Below are 18635 nucleotides of genomic sequence, written 5' to 3'. Positions count from 1 at the left end.
TTCCTCCACTTCTCTCTTATACTCTGCTTTTTTCTCATCCTCTTGTAACCTTTCCACTGTCCTTGCAACTACTCCTTCCTCTCGTCTTTCCCTTCTTCTATTCTTCCATCTTACTTGGATCCTAATTCTGGCCACCACCAAGTAGTGGTCAGAAAGTCCACTCCCCCAACCTCTATACACTCTTGCATCCTTTACACATCTTCGCATCCTTTCATCCACACACACATAATCAATCATTGCCTTCCTTTCATTCAGTTCACCACCCACCCTTCTCATCACTCGCCATGTATACCTGTGGATCATTTTATGCCTGAAGAGGGTATTGGCTATCACCAACCCCCTCCCAGCACAAATGTCCACTAACGCACTCCCATTCTCATCTATCTCAGCAGGCACACCCCACTCACCAACTGTTCCATCCACCTTCACATTACCAACTTTACCATTCATATCACCAATCAAAAACACTCTCTCATTCCTTCCAAACTTTTCCATGCACACTTCCACATTTGTCCAGAACTCTTCTCTCACTCTTCTAGCACGATCTTGCGTTGGCGCATATACACACACAATCGCCCACATTTGTATTCCAACTTTCAACTTTACCCACACAATCCTTGACCCAACTGATCCATACTGTCTTATGCTCTTCTTCCATCTTTTACTCACAACTATACACACTCCTTCCTTTGCCCTCTCATTCTCATCTACTCCTGCACATATACCCCATCCATACTCCCATTCTCTCACACTTTCTCCTCTCCATTTTGTTTCAGTTATTCCACATACATCCACTTTCGCACCCTCAAGCACTACACTAAATGCAGAGGTATATTTACCTAGTTGTGATTTATGGGAAAGGAGCTATGCTCATACTGTCCCATCTTCATAACTACTAATGTCCAGCTTGGTTTTGAAATCTTGAATACTCTTGGCATTTATCACTTCTTTATCCAGGTTACTCCATGCTTCAATTGTTCAGTAAAAAGCCGTATTTCTTGATGTCTCTCTTGCATGTGATCCTTTTCAACTTTTTTCCGTGACCCCTCATTTCTCTTTTGCACCTCAAAAGCAGGTCCTCCCTATTAAGCTTCTCCATTCCCTTGGATACTGTGTACACTTCAGTCAGATCTCCCCTTATCCTTTTTTCTGGGGTTGGGAGACTTAGTCTCAACAGTCTTTCCTCGTACGGTAATTCTCTTAAGTCAGATACCATCTTTGTTGATGCTCTTTGTATTCTTTCAATCCTTCTTTTATCCTTCTTTGGTGACCATACCACTGCTGCATATTCCAGCCTCAGGCAAATCATTGATACAGTCAACTTTTTCATCATCTTTTTGTCCAGATAAGTAAACACAACTCTTACACTTTTTGAAAGGTTATATGCATCTCCGTTGATCTTATGTGATTTTCCAGTAAAAGTTGCTTGAAAACAGTACCCCTAAGTCTTTCTCTTGTTTAGTTTTACAGATCCAGTTGGTCCCCATTCTGTATTTTCATGTTTGTCTAATTGTACTCTTTCCGGAGTCCATTAGATGACTTTTCTTTGCATTAAACTGCATTTCCCACCTTTGACTCCAGGCAAATATCAGATCAAGGTCCATTTGCAGCTGTTTACAGTCCTCTTTTTTCACTTTCCTTAATAGCTTAGCATCATCTACAAATAGACTTACATAACTGTCTCTTCCACCATATAATTTACATATGCCAGGAACATGACTGGTGCCAAAACTGACCCTTGAGGTACACAACTCCAACTACTGGTCCTTTACGACTGTTTTCATCTCTTATCGTTTCATTTTTAAAGGCTCCAACATGCTTGCATGCGTCGGCCTTGGTCTCCTAATGGCGACTCTCCATGCTGCTCGATCTATTGCAGCCTCCCTGTTCAGTCCCTTAACCCTGAGGTTACACTTAATGACCTCGTCCCATGTCTTTCTCAGTGTACCCCTCATAACCCCACCCCCAATATTAACACTTCTCACCTTCCTCACCCAATTATCATTCCCCATCCTCTCCACATGCCCAGTCCATCTCAATTTACCTCTCCTCATCACAACGCCAATACACTCCAGTCCCATCCTACCTCTCAACTCTTCCATCGTAAACCCAGCCCCCCCAGATCCTGCATCTCAATTTACCTCTCCTCATCACAACACCAGTACTCTCCAGTTCCATCCCACCTCTCAACTCTTCCATCGTAAACCCAGCCCCCGCAGACCTTGCACGCAGGGACGCACTACACATCCACCTAATCATTGTCATTTCTGTATGTCAGAACCTGTGAACATCCTGCTCCTTTACTGCCCAGGTCTCACTACCGTACGGCATTACACTTCTAACACTTGCTGCATACAAAGACCCCTTAGCACGTAGGGAGAGTCCTCTCAATGTCAGGAGAGGCAACAGCTCCCTGAACTTCTTCCAACCACTTCTCACCCTAGCCACAGAGCTAGCTCCAGCCCCACCTCCAGCACACAACATGTCTCCCAAATAACAAAACTCTTCCACACACTTAAGAGATTCACCAGCAAGTTCAATCCTTTCACGCCTGACAATCTCCACTTGCTCTCCTCGACAGGCCATGCACATAAAATCGGCATTATCTCGCAGTCTAGCTGTGATACCACTACATCTCTTGTGTGCCCATTTATCACAAACACCACACAAGATGGAAATACTTCCCACACCCTTGTAGCAAACTGCACATGGCCACTCTCCCTCGTCTTTGACAGTACGGCCACCAACCCTAGATATCATCACTTTTGTTTTATCTGCATTTACCCTTAAACCCTTGTGCCCCATACCATCTCTCCACTTCCTAAATCTTTCCTCTGCCTCCCTTTTGTTCTCTGCAATCAACACCAAATCATCGGCATACAACATCTCCCATGGGAGTCCGTTTCTAAAGTCACGTGAAAGGGCTTCAGGTACCATGATAAACAACATGGGACTCAAAACTGACCCCTGATGCACACCAGCATTCATGGAAAACTCATCACTCAAATCTCCATTCACTCTTACCTGGGTGCAAGCACCCACATACATGGCCATAACCACCCAAACCAGCCACTCCTCCAGGCCAAGCTTTCTCATTGCCCACTTCACCACCTCGCTAGGGACTCTGTCAAAGGCCTTTTCCAAATCAACAAAAACAAAATACAGATCCCTTTTCTTACCAATATATTTTTCTTGAAGCTGTCGAACAATGAAGATGGCATCAGTGGTCCCCCTACCTGGCATAAACCCAAACTGCATCTCATCAATATTCACTCCCTAATCATAACTTCTAAAACTCTCTTCATTACCTTCATTATCTGATCTAAAACCTTTATACCTCTATAATTTCCTCTTTCCAGGGCATCATCCTTCCCTTTATACACATTTACAGTTACACTCTTCAGCCAATCATCTGGGACAACACACTCATAAATAATCTTATTTATCAGGTCAGTGACTAATCTCACCCCTATATCTCCTGAGGCCTTCAACATTTCGGCAGCCAACCCAGACACACCTTATCTTCCAAAAAAAATCTCTATTCCATTTCAGTAAAACTCCTTTTAGACCTCCTATGTGCTCAAGCTTTCACAACAGTCTCCTGTGTGGTACCTTGCCAAATGCTTTGTTTAGGTCCAAAAAGACACACTCAATCCATCTGTCCCTCTCTTGCATACTGTCAGTCACTTTTGAGTAAAAGCTTAGTAGGTTTGTCGTACATGACCTTCCTTTTCTGAAGCCAAATTGACGATCTGTTTTTGTACTAGTTCCCTCCAGGTACAGGTATTTGATCCATTGGTCTTTCACTGTGATCTCATAAATTTTTGCAACAACACTGGTTAGTGATACCCGCCTATAATTCAATGGCTCTTCATTGTTCCCTCCCTTGTATATGGGGACCACATTTGCTCTTTTCCAATCCTGAGGGACTTCACTTTTTGCTAGTGAGCTCATAATGATGTTATGTATCCATCCTGCTAGTTCCTTTCTACACCCTTTTATTATCCAGTTAGACACTCCATCTGGTCCCAGTGCTTTCTTAACATCTTGTATTTCCATTCGTTTCATTATTTCTTTATATCCACATGTATTTTGTCCAGCACAAAGTCCTTAGGTCTCTCTTTATTTTCGCTAAACTCTCTCTTGTAAAAACGATTTGAAAACATTTGTTCATCACTTCAGCCTGTGCACCAGGATCCTTGTAAATGACTCCATCTACTTTCGGTCTGTATATCCCTTCCTTGTTTTTTAATTTTCTGTTTACATATCTGTAGAGGAGCTTTAGTTCATCTTGCATTTGTCTGCTACACTCTTCTTATAATTTCTTTTTTCTTTTCTTCGAATCCTTACATATTCATTCTTTTCCAGTTTATATTTCACCCATAGATTGTTTCCTCCCTTTCTGCTGCATCCCCTCCAAGCCTTTTCCCTCTTCATTCATGCATCTTTGCATGTCTTGTTAAACCACTCCTTGTTTCTCTCCTTGACCTTCACCTGTATATATCTCTCTCCTTGTTTCTCTCCTTGACCTTCACCTGTATATATCTCTCTCCTTGTTTCTCTCCTTGACCTTCACCTGTATATATCTCTCAACTCTGTCCTTGTATATCCGTAAAAACTCATCCCACTTTTCTTGAGTACCTCTTGCCTTGTTGAAATTTTTCCATTTAGTATCTCTGAAGTATTTTCGTAGCTTGTCGAAATCAGCCTTACCATAATTGTATCGTTCATTTCTATATGATTCTGATCTTGCTGCGTCTCATTCATCTTTTGTTATGTACGCAATGAGGATGTGGTCACTTTTTCCTAATGGGCAATTGTATATCAGATCGTCAGTAATATCCTCTTTTCCTTTTTAGTAGTAGATCCAGTTGAGAAGGTAATTCATTTCCTTTGATTCTCGTATTCTCTCTGATCCACAGTCATGACTTTCCTCATTACTATACTTAACATTTCGCGTCCCCACAACTCCACCTTCTGTGTACCGGTCTTCCCAGCCAACGTCTTTATAGTTAAAATCTCCCATCACTGCTGTGTCACTACTTCTGCTTATGTATCTTTCCAAGCATTCATTGATGTCACTAAGCATTTCTTCATATTCTCCCTTAGTCCATGCTTTGGTCTTGGGTGGAACATAGGTCACCGCATGGTCCCTTTTTCCACCATTACTTTAGATCACCATTTTCAGCACCTCTGCCATACCCTCACCCTTTTCAGCCTTGTCCACAACCATGTGTTTCCTCACCTGTATCATTACTCCACCTCCCCTCTTTCCAGGTCTGCTTCTGTTTCATACATTGTAGTGTCCTTCACTAATTCTTGTGACATCTGTGTCATTCAGTTTGGTCTCCACCAATCCCATAATGTCTGTTTGTTTACCCTCAGGCAGTCGTTAATCACTTCAAGTGAAGGTATCAACCCACTAACATGTGTGTATGAAATTTTCCACCCTTGCTTCTCCCCCGGCTGCATTCGTGTACCACTTCCTCAGCTGTAGATCCAAACTCTTCAGCAGAATTTCTTCTTCTCCTGCTCTGTTCTCATTGTTTTTTTCCTTGTTTTCCTTTGTTTAATTCACTTGTTTTGGCTCTTTCTTCCTCATTCATATCTTTCCTGATCCAGATTTTCTTAAACTCCCCAGCAAACAAAAACAGGCCGGCCCTCCGCAGGCCTTACGTATGTCAAACCAGCGGCCCTCCGTAGGCTGTTGACGTAGGCCCGCTGCCAGTCTTGCTCATCGGTTCTCCGGAGGGCCGCTTACGGAAGGCCAACGTGGTAATTACTGCCATAACCCGCTTAAAAAGTGAATGGTTAAAAAACACTAAAAAGGTTGAATTAAAACAAAATGTGCAAGAAATATCAAGATATATATTTATTCATAGCATTCTCAATACATGTAAACTCAACAACAATGTTTTTGATAACTTGGAAGTAAAACACAACTTAGTTGTACATAATAATGGTGAACCCATCACTTGTATATATTAAGGTATAACTGTAAATATATGCCGTGTTCCTAACTTTTAAAAAAAATATGAGTATTTATACAAAAAAAAACTGCATACACGGAATTCGAAAATATAATATGTATTCCTATTGATAATATTTCCATCAGAGTAACAAACCATACTGTGACAATACATAATATGGCACAAAGAATCATGTTTGACTGAGGTGCACATTAATGATGCCAGAATAACACAGAAGTAAATAAAATAAAATACAATTCTGAGATAACACAAAACCTACATAACCTACTGTATTATAAGTACCTCAAATGTCGAGAAGTTCGTTGATCGATTTATAGTATATAGGGCTCATGTTGCCTTTACAAGGGAGGTGGCCCTCTCATGCCAGACACTTGACACAGCTTTGTAACTTAGACAAAAACTACAGAAGTTTTAAGTCCATTATTTCAGTGTACAGAAGACTAGAAATTCCCTATCTATCTATCAAGAAATTTGAGTATTATTCTTAAACATCACATCACCACAGAATCAGCTTAAACATACAATTGCAAAAAAAAAAAAAAATCACAGGAAATTTTGTTCCCAAACTCTTAGCAACTGTGTGGCTCCTGAAGTTAAAGTACTGACTAGGGCAAGGTACGTCATCTATTAATCTATATATGTAACTCAACATGATGCAGGTAATGCTTCTAATATAATGTCTGACATCAAAACAGAAACTTTTCCCTTCAGATATTTAGCAGTAATTACAAGGAGACCTGGTCTTTCAGAGCTGAGAGGTGACTTTTAGCACTTGTACACATCCAAACATCAGTTAAAACCTGCAGAGTTCCATTTGTCAGATTTTTAGTGTTAGAAGCAAAATTAGCACAAGAAAATAATGGCAGGGCTTTCTGTTGTTCTACACTAACTGTACATGTATGACTATGTAATTAAAGAGACACATTCATGTCATGTTCACACCACATCTTTTTAGTGCTTTCAATATGGCACTACTAGTCACAGGCAGATCAGATCACCATAAGGTAGTGGTCCCACCATTTTATCTACTCATACTTTCAATATACTAGTATTAAGCACTTTATAGCACCATAGTGTAGAGGGTAATATGACAGTCTACTATAGTCTATTCACTTCAACTGGGTTCCTGATTCCTACCAAAGGCAGTAAGAACGTCACTGCTTGGCTGTTGCACTTGTGCTGGAATGTGTTGGTGGTGGTCGAGAATGTTGCTGATTGGCTGATGGACTCAGCTGTGATGTGGTGGTGGTGGTGTATGGGGCTAACTTGCCTCGCTGCCACACACAAAAATGTTCATATTTCTTTACTTAACTCACCTCTGACACAAGATAGACACATTGTTTGCATCACTGAATCAGTAAACACAGCAAAAGAAACCCAACAGACTAAAAAACAAAGCAATGATGACAAGTTGAAGTCAGAGAACAATAGGTATATAATGCTTTATACCACTTTTTAATTATTAATGGTTTTTGCAGAAATTCTGAGACTAAATTCGGAACAAAACACATGTTCTTGTACCAAAACTCTCCTGAAGATGATGGTACTCGCAGATTTTAGGTAAAGTACAATATAAGAAGAGAAAATGAAGGTTTTGCGGTCGTTATGCACGTTAATCTGGGTGAGAGGAAGGGCAGGAGAGGCAGGTGCCCGGTTGGTCGGTGTGGTCTCTCTCCCTCCCTCTTACAGTGACATGCATCATGACCACAATTCCAAATTTAGTTAAGAAATTTCTGCAAAAACCTTCGATAATTAAAAAGTGGAATAAAGCACTATATACTGTTCTCTGAATTTAACTCTTCGTCATTACTTTGTATTTTAGCCTATCGAGTTTTGAATGCAGTATTATTGTTGAAAAATCATTGTTTGATTCAATGATGCAGAAAAGAAGTGTCTATTGTGTGTAAGAAGTAAGTTAAGTAAAGAAATATGAACATTTTTCTCTGCAGCAGCGAGACAAGATAGCCTCATCCACCACCAGCCATCCCAGCAAAAGTGTATGAGCCAATCAACTACATTCTTACTGGCTTGGGTAGGAATCAGGAAGGGAATAGACTAAAGCCTACTTGTACTAATGACTGAGGTATTTCAAGTATTCACACAGGTGTGTAGGTGAGGTAGTAGAAATTGCAAACATTTCCAAAGTTCAGTCATTAACAGGATACCTGTGTTATGTGCTGCACACATCACACTCACAGCTGTGACTTGGCAAAGCTTCAGTATTATTTCTGTGTTCATACTGTTTTTAGTGGTCTGCACTTCGATCCCTCCTTCGTCCCCCTCCATCTCGGTCTCTGGCTGTGCGGAACCATTCTTTCATAATGATTTCAACAGAGGCTGCTGTTGTATACCTATAGTCTGGATGCTTGCGAACACTTTCTGTCAAAAAGATTATTTGCATTAATTCTTATTTACTCCCTTATTAAATATAGTCACAGTTTCTGAAACCATGAGAATTTGGTTCCCTGAACTACACTTTACTTTTGCACTACCATCTTAACAAGGCTTATATAGTAATAACAGTATATACTAGTAAATATTACTGATATGTCACAAGAAAGAAACAAAGAAACAGCACTCAAATATTTTCCTTGTGTATTGAGGCGACTACAAGTGAAGCAATAGTGACAAGTATGGGTATGAAAGCAGGTAGAAAGCGAGTGTATAAACAGAAAGAAATTGATAGAGGAGGTGGAGAAAGCAATAGTCAAGCCAAAGTATCATATATCTGCGGGTATTGATGGAATAACTGGTGAAATGTTAAAAAGTGGTGGAGAGCAGTGGTAGAATGGCTGTCCTTGATATGTGATCTCACATGGAGACAGGGAGAAGTACCAGATGACTGGAGGAAGGCAATTATTGTCCCTCTTCACAAAGAAAAAGGTAGTAAACAAGAATGTAATAATAAGAGGGGGATAAGTTTACTTAGTGTGCCAGGAAAAGTGTATGGAAGAATCTTGACAGGAAATTGATGGAGGTTACTGAAGGGAAGATAAGTGAGGAGCAAGGAGAGTTTAGGAAGGGTAAAAATTGTGTGTATCAAATATTAGTAACTGAAGTTACAGAAGAGTATTTGGGAAAGAGTAATAAATTGTCTGCAGCTTTCATGGATCTGGAGAAAGCATATGATCGGATTGATAGGAAAGTTCTCTGGGATATTCTCAGAATTTACGGTGTAGGTGAGAGGCTACTGGAAGGGATTAAGGCCTTTTATAAGAATGCAAGTGCATGTATAAGGGTGGAGGGAGAGCTGAGCGAGTTTTGCTATAAAGGTGGAAGTAAGACAAGGATGTGTGATATCACATTGGTTGTTCAATATTTTCATAGATGGTTGTGTGCGGGAAATGAAAGCTAAAATAGGGAATGTAGGTGCTAGACTGAAAATGAATAGAGTAGACTGGGCTGTGGCTGCATGTCTCTTTGCTGATGACACTGTATTGCTTGTTGAGAGTGAAAGGGATCTGCAAAGAGTAGTGGATGAATTCAGTAATGTGTATAAGAGAAGGGGGCTGAAAGTGGATGCTGGTAAGAGTAAAGTAATGGTCTTTGAGAGGAAGGAAGTAGAGGTGTGTGGTTTCAGCAAACCTTACAGGGTGAGAGTACCATCAGTATAAGTTGTAAGATTGTTTTAGGAGGCGAGAGAATGGAGGAAGTGAAAGAGTTTAAAGTATTTGGGTACAGTTTTTGTGTAAACATGGTGAAATGGAAGGAGAGATAAATGAGAAGGCTGTGAAGGGTAGGAGAGTTATAGGATCCCTTGCAAGGGTTATGAGAGGGAGGTCCATGGGGTCTGAGGAATAGCATTCTCCTACCAACATTTGACATATGGGTCAGAGACTTGAACATGGAACAGGGCACAGCAGATGAGAGTGTGTGCTGTGGAGATGAGCTACCTGAGAGAGATATGTGAATTGTGTCAAGGTGGGAGGATGTGAGTAATAGAATGTGTATGAAAGGTGTGGTATGGGAACCTGTGCAGATGGAGTGAAGTTTTGGGTGGTGGAATGGGTGAGGTGGTTTGGCCATGTTGAGAGGATGAAGCTTGCGGAGTTTGTAAAAAAGGTGTACTCGTATTTAAATGAAGTAGAGGAAGGCCACTTGGAAGGTGGGTGGATAGGGTGAAGGAGTACGTGTGAGAGAGTTGCTGGTGGGAGAAGAGGGCTAGAACAAGCAAGGAGAGAGTGTATGGACAAGGAGAGGAGGAGACTCTTCTGCCGTGGCCACCCCTAGGGGGATGCTCCCTCAAGCATCAAAGAGAATAGAAAAGATAAATAGATTCAAGCATATTTGGCTACTATACTTACTGATAATGGTGTCCTTCAATTTCAGGATGCCAAAGCTCTGTTTCTCACCTTTGCCACACCAGTTGTATTGCATAGCCAAGGAGTTTGTCACAGCATACCTAAGAATGCGCCTCACTGTGTCTTGGAGGTTAGCACCCCCTATCACACAAAAACGTGCAATCTGAAATGGTAAAGAAAAATCTTAACACCTAATCAAACACACACAATCATTCACAAATAGTCATCACTCTTATGCTCACCATAAACTGGTTTAAAGTAATATGTACACTCAGGTTACATCCCACTCAATTTAGAAACTCAAGAAAAACTGCTTGTTCACCTTCATATTCACCCATCAAAATCCTTCCTTCCTATGCAAGGATAATTAACGTTACATAAGTTACTTATACAACTTTCTTCTCTTCACTGGGATCAAGCAACTTGGATTCAAGTGAAGCAATATCATTTCTATCATTCAAAGGGAAATGTATTCCCTCCAGCATCCCCTGATCCTGCTCTTCAATGAAGGAGTTTCTTAGCAGTGTGTTGATTTTCACATTGAGGGACTCAAGGATAGTGCGGAGCTCCTCCAACACCATCAAGACCCTGGTCTCAAAAGCTGTAAATGCAATGCATGTTACCCACATAAGTATATCTAACCATATTACATAAAACAAAAATCATAAGCATGCAGTTAACAACAAGTGGTTGAATATACTATTAAAAACTGTTAGCGCCGATTTTCCCTGCCATCAAGTTAAAAAAGGCAACAATATAGCAAATAATATACATTGTGCAATAGTGGTGTACATACAGAATTCAAAGTCCATTAATGCTTTTACCTATTAAGCTTCCACTGGGAGACTGAGGCTGTGGCTCAACCTGATTTGATGTAGAAGAGGTTTCATGTGGAGAAGTAAATTTTGCTGATGTCAGGCTTGGTGCAGACATCTTGGGTGGAACTGGTCTTGCTTTTGTTGTCTTCTTACTGATGTCATCATCACTGTCACTGCTTGAAGTGACAACAGATTTTCTAGTCTTTGAAGTCCTACAACCATCTTCAGAGCTTTCAGAGCTTGTGTACCTTCTTGGATGCCTGAAAATTCATATAACTGATGCAGATAATGACCAAGAGTCAGACCTACATAATGTAAAGAACCCTTTCATCAGTTACATACCACACCTCATCCATATACATCATCAAAACATTTCGTATTTTACAATACGTACTTTCGTTTTCTCTTTGAATGACGAGGCCTCACAACTTCATCGTCAAAATCAGTAAGTAGATCAGTATATAGATCTGAATGATACTCTGCTTCTTTTAGTTTCCCTCTTGCTTTTTCATAGGAATCTGTATGAAGATAAAGAAGTCAAGATTACCATTTCATCTACATGAAGTGACAATGAGCTTGGAGAAAGAGCAAGCAGCCATTATACATAGATACATCACAACCAAAAGTAAACATAATAATGGCTGAAGTATTTTCCTAATATGAGTATAATTATATATATTCTTTTTAAAAAGAGCAGTGGGAATTTGCTTAAAGTAGAACTGGTGTTGGTAAGAAAAGTTCCAGATATGTGCGTACTTACCTGATTCATACATGATCTTTATGGAGTATTTCTTCCATTCAGATTTAGGTATTTCTTTGCTGACAACTGCATTGTTTATTCGAGTTGTGGATAAATAATTTGGCCAAACTGCTTCATCTCTGCCCTTTAACCATGTTGATGGGATGACGGCCACATCTTGTGCATCACTGAATTCCACCACGTAAAACATCTCACCAATCTGCTGCAAAGAAAACACAGAAGCAGCACATAGTTGGACTAAAATATGATACATACAAATTTTGAATAATAATAACGAACTGATTAAATACTATTATTGCATAAAATCTCAATTACCTAAACCTACAGACCAGTAGACTCAGAGTACTGTAATACCGGTACATACCATGCTACTTACATATACAATTAATTTCTTTAATATTGAATATGCATATTCTGGTATTGCAATATTTATATGTATGTCTTAGACTTCTTTAGATTTTCACTGTGCAGCAAGCAGAATGTGCCTTCATGAGATATGATACTTAGAACAATGTGGTGGACTTTAAATTGCCTGAAATTTTAGGCAATGATTTATATACCTGAAATATTTGAAAGGATGCAAGCAACTTTACCAGCATCTAGTTTGATGTGCTCCCCCTACACATCAAAGAGTTACTGGAACCAGATTACTGCATACAACAATGTAATCACCAATTTTGTAAGAATCCCATACATAAGATAACTAGGTCCTGCTTCATGCACTTTGCTTATCAGCCTTAAATTAGCTAAAGAGCTGAGATATATGTATGTTTGAAAATTAGATAGTGCTATACACACTATGAGTATGTCTCTTACCAGGGGTGGCACTTGCTTCAATTCCCTTCAGCTCACAGTGCCTCATAATTATACAAACTGTAGCAATGTATGTGATGAGTATGCATACAGTACTCTGATAGACTAATAAATCAGATCATATCAATGAACTCATCAAAAAATACTGACGGTTTACTTCAATGTCCTTTAATTAAATGCAAACCTCTTGATATATAACATCTCACTATACTAGTATAAAAATGCATGATTTTTTTTTTTTTTTTTTTTTTTAACTATGGTGTATTATACTGATGAATCAGTGGAATGATCACAAATTTATTATTTTTATATGGCAGCATTACATACTTTGTCAGTATTTCTGAAATGGGAGCAATATCACAACTTCCTGATAGTTTTGACACCTTGTATATACCTAGGTCAGAAGAACTGAGAGGATTTTGAAAGAAGCTAGATATACTGATAAAAGCTTCAAACAGAACCAGTGTTTCATTACAATGTTTTCTGGTCAAAATGTTCCTTATCAAGCCTACATTTGATCCAACTTTAACACAATTATCTCCACAAGTTAGAGTGAATTTCATATTCTTATATGTGACCTTTCTGAACTGATAAAAGTCACCTTTAATTTCTGGCAATGGTCCATCTTTATACATACACTTTGGAACACCATTATTTTTGTCAGTCTCAGTTTTCTTTAGAGTAACTGGCTGAAAATTCTGTGCTTCATCCAATCTCCTGATTATTTGCTGAATTGGAGAATTGGGCTTCCTAATCATAGACTTCAATTTCCCTAAGAAATTTTCAAAGGGAAAGGCTGAGAAATTATCAAGTGGACCAAAATTTGCTACATCATCAGCTAGGTGTGACAGACCATGTACATTATAAACTAGCATTTCTTCACCATATATCTTAACAAAATCCTTTACAAAGGTGCAGAGTAACTTATGAGCATATTGGCAGTGTGTGGTACTGTAAAAGGGGCTTGATAGGCAATATATTGCAACAGAGATATCTAAGAAATTTTCATATTTGTCTACAGGCAATTTGTTTTTCAAGACAACTGGTCCACTGTACAACAGAAATTGTCGGAATTCAGTTGCTTTCCACCTGTCTATTTCAGCAAGTGATCTACATTTTCTTGTAAACTCAAAAGGTAGAAATCTCCAGTACTTCAGCAAATCTTCTGATATACTATTTATTACATTTCTTCCAACTCTGCACCTATTTTGGACAGGTCCCTTTATCCAAAGCCCAAGTAATTTTCTTGTAACCCCAAGACAAACTAGATGCATATAATCATATGGAAACTGGCTAATCATTTTAATTCCAAGATCTATTAATGGTGACCTAGCACAGTGGTGTTCTTCTTGGATCATTGTATCAAAGTCGTCATCAGTTCGTGTAGGTGCATTAAGTGATGGAAAAACTATTCTTCCTCTCCAAGTTCCTTTCTGTTTGCACTTTTCACAGCCATAATATGAATTGTGTCCTTTAATTTGTTTAACAAATGACCTAGCAGGGGCATCACAAATAAAGCAGGCTATATTAACTCCCAGCTTCTTTTGAAGTCCCTCTATTTCTATCCCTTGTTCATCAATCACTTTCATTTCTGAAACAAAGTCTTTCAAAAACTCATCAATGTTTTCTGGCTTGTGATTCCCACAAAACAATCCAATAATGAAAGGGCTACTCTGAATTGGGTTATTAATTCTTGCTAAAATTGGCCAGAATTGTATGTTTGAACTTTGAACAAGGGAAGTCCATCAATATTTACTTGCAATGAAATAGATTCACTGTCTTTCAGGGCATTCATACTTTCTGTTGTTGATAAAATTCTTACAAGAGATTTTTCAACACCAAAATGATAGTATGTGCCTCCAGATATCTCCTTAACCTTACTTTGGCTTGGTGTTTTAAGCAAAGTTCTGGCATCCATTGGGATGTCTGGATGATAATTTCTTAGTAGAGAAAGGAGGCTGCTTAATGCAGTTTGTGGAATCTGATAGTTAACTGCCCATTCTGCAAGTTTGGTACACAACTGCTCTGCACCACTGTTATGAGTACCGGTTTTATATACATTAATGTCGCTGTTTTCAGAGCTATCAGAAAGTGGAGAGGAATAACAATCTCTGTCCAGACAATGACCTTGTGATTGTGAGGCTATACGAGTGTTACTAGCTTGGGCTCTCTCAAAACCTACATCAGAGGTTCCTGCAGCATCATAATGCTCACCATGCAACACTTGGCTTTCTGAACTGTGAGCACATGACTCAGGGAACTGTTGGTTAGTCTCATACAAGTCAACATCTTGGTTTACAGAGGAATTCTGAAGGAATTCTAAATGTGCTGACATACGCGATTTCAGTCGCCTCCTTTTTGTCCAGTAAGACTGTTCTGCCATGTCTTGGCATCTACTTTAAACTCATCTGTCACTATAATGAGCAAATGTTAAGCTTGACTTACAACAGAATCAGAATTACTTGCCTTTTGTTGAGGAGAGAGAGTTTTCTTGGAGAGCGTCGATCCCGAGCATTCCTGCAGCCCGCCAGAACGTTGTTCTGAAGATCGGTTGTTGATGTTGTGGCTGGTGTGGTGCACCGGCGCCTTCATTTATAATATCTGACAACGCAAATTTGATGTTCGCTTTTCCACATGAATATATATCTTATGAAAACTTTATATCATTTACAAATAGAATTACATAATACCTTTGTCACAAAAAGTACGTACAATATTGTTTAAATACTTTTGTTTATATATATGCTTAGGAAATTGCAGTTTGTTTTAACTGCTTTTCAGAGTACCATAATTTATGTACGTTGAGATACGTCAGATATGGAAATTCGATCGACGTTTCACTTAACATACTCTGCTGAAAGTTTAAGTCCAGAGCGGACAATCGCAGGCACAATGGGGGCATAGCTGCCCTCATTCAGCCTCCCCCAGCCTCTCATAAACCGACGGCGGGCCACCGGTCATTGTTTGCTGGGTCCTCTTTCTTGGCCAGTTTTCATGACTGCACTAACTTCTTAGGCAGCTTCTGTGACTTGAATTTGATTTTTATGAGTCTCTCACCTCGTCCATACTTACCTAACCTGTAAACCTCTTCAGTTTCTTCATCCAGTGCTATGTCTGTCTCTTGAACTTCCATTATTATCTTATTGGCCACCATTTTTTTCTGCTTCTCTCTGATGTGACGGACTGGCATTAAATCCTTGTAAACCCCCAAAACAACTCACTTTTTTTCTTGTCATCTGTTTCCCCTACCAGATTTCCCATTTCTTTTATAATACTTACTACCTTTTCCTTCAGCCGGTTTTCCAGTATGTGCCTGAAGTTCACTTTCACATCCTCCTTTTCTTTCTTCCAGTCCTTATGCAGTCCTTTGACATCTTTGACAGTTTCCTTAACATTTTCATTTTCTTATATCATCTCACTTAAAGTTTCACGTTTTTCTTCCAAAATCTGGTTTTTGTCTTGAGACCAGAAATAATCACATTTTCTTCTCATTTGATTCAAACTTTTGCTGTAATTCAATATTTTCAACCCTTAGCTCACTTGCCACATTTTTCACTTTTTCCACTCTCTTCAGCAGCCCATCCACGATACATGAATCCTTCAGAATTCTTCTCCATCCTAATTTATCAGTAAATTCTGTTTCTTCCATATCAAACCAAGTAAAATAATTTTTTTTTATTACTGGGAGGAGTTTGACTGCCTCTGCTTCCTGTATGTGTGTGTGTGTGTGTGTGTGTGTGTGTTTACCTATTTGTATTTACCTATTTGTAGTATACAGGAATTGAGCAATGCTCGTGTTGTCCTGTCTCCATATCCACATTTATCAAGTCTGCCTTTACACACATGAATGTTTTTCTCATGCACCACCTCTTTGTCTAAGTCGTTCCAAATATTTAAGTATTTACCTAATATACCTAATTGTGATATACACGGAATGTACTATGCTCGTGGGTTTCCGTCGCTGTTTCTCAATAAGTCAGATTTAGCTTTAAACTCGTTTAAGTTTTTAGACTGGACGATCTCTTTGTCCAGGCTATTCCATAAGTCTATACTTCTGTAAGGAAAGCTATATTTCTTGATATCCTTCAAGCAGCTTGACTTTTTCAATTTCATTCCGTGTCCTCTTGTTGCTCTCTTATCCCATACAAACAGATCTTCTTTGTCAATTTTATCTACTTCCACCATGGTCTTGAGCACTGCAATCATGTCTCCCCTCTTTCTCCTTTCCTCTAAGGAAGGCAAATCCAGTTTTTCCAGCCTCTCTCTGTATGACAGGTCTGTCAGACTGGGGACCATCTTGGTTGCTGTTCTTTGTATTCTCTCAATCTTGTTTATATCATTCTTTTTGTGTGGGGACCACACTACCGCTGCATATTCTAACCTGGGGCGGATCATGGCCACTATCAATTTTTTCATCATCTCCTCATCCATATAATGAAATGCTACTCTTATATTAGTCAAGAGTTTATAAGTCTCTCCAACTATCTTGTTAATGTGCTTTTCTGGTGACAAACTATCTTGGACCAGCACTCCCAAATCTTTCTCTTCTCTCCTTTTTAGATTAATTCATTATCCAACAAATTACTCAGTGATGGCCTCCTGGTACTTTTACCCATTTCCAATATTTTACATTTCCTTACATTAAATTTCATTTCCCACGTCCGGCTCCAATTGTGTATCCTATCCAAATCCTCCTGCAGTATTTTACAATCCTCCTCAACCTCTGCCTTCCTCAAGATCTTTACATCATCAGCAAACAGACTTGCATAACTGTTCACTCCATCTACCATATCATTTACGTAAATCAGGAACATTACTGGCGCCAACACCGAGCCTTGAGGGACTCCACTTGTTACTTCCCTCCATCCAGACATCCTATCCTTTATTACTGTCCTCATTTGTCTGTCTCTCAAAAAGTCTCTCATCCATTCCAGAAGTTTCCCCTTCAGTCCTCCTATATATTCTAGTTTCCACATTAGTCTCTTATGAGGTACCTTGTCAAAGGCCTTCTCTAAGTCTAAGTACACACAATCCACCCAACCATCTCTCTCCTATACCACGTCAATCGCTCTTGAGTAAAAGCTCAACAAGTTAGAAACACATGACCTTCTACTTCTGAATCCAAACTGACATTCTGCCAAAATATTCATCTCTTCCAGATATTTTATCCATCTGTCTTTCAGGATTCTCTCACACAATTTTGCGACCATGCTGGTTAGAGACACTGGTCTATAATTCAGGGGTTCTTCCCTGTTTCCTCCCTTGTAAATTGGTACCACATTTGCCCTCTTCCATTCTTTTGGCACTTTCCCCTCTTCCAGTGAGCATACGATTAAACTGTGAATTTAATCCGCCAGTTGTTCTCTGCATTCCTTCAGTACCCAGTTAGAAATTCCAACAGGTCCTGGGGCTTTCCTTACATCTTGAGTTTCCAGTAATTTATACACTTCCTGCACCTCCACTTTTATATCTTTCATCACCGGAACATTTCTAATCACTCCCTCCCCTTCCACAAGCTCCTTTTCTTTAGTGAAAACTGACTGGAAACGTTTGTTCATTATTTCTGCTTGCATTGCCGCATCCTTAAAGACCTCTCCTTCTACTTTGAGTTTGGTGATTCCTTCCTTTTGTTTCAGTTTGCCATTAACAAATCTATAAAACAATTTGGGTTCATCCTTGCATTTGTCTATTATACCTTTTTCAAAATTCCTTTCTTCTTCTCTATGTATTCTTGTGTATTTATTTCTTGTTCTTTTATATTCTTCCTTTGTTCTGTTGTTACCTCTCTTTCTCCAATTGTTCCACGCTTTAACTCTCTCTTTTTTTGCTATCATACACCTTCTATTAAACCACTTCTTTTTCCTGCTTTCTTTCCCTCTTACTCTTGGTACAAATTTTTCCACTCCCAAATTATAGAGGTCTAGAAAGATATCCCACTTCCTCTGTATCTCTC

This window comes from Coenobita brevimanus, chromosome 117 (assembly GCF_032717465.1).
Source record: "Coenobita brevimanus isolate Jiangsu-jjx chromosome 117, ASM3271746v2, whole genome shotgun sequence".
Classification (NCBI taxonomy): Eukaryota; Metazoa; Arthropoda; class Malacostraca; order Decapoda; family Coenobitidae; genus Coenobita; species Coenobita brevimanus.
The sequence above is the reverse complement of the archived record's forward strand: the minus strand, read 5'-3'. Positions refer to the sequence as shown.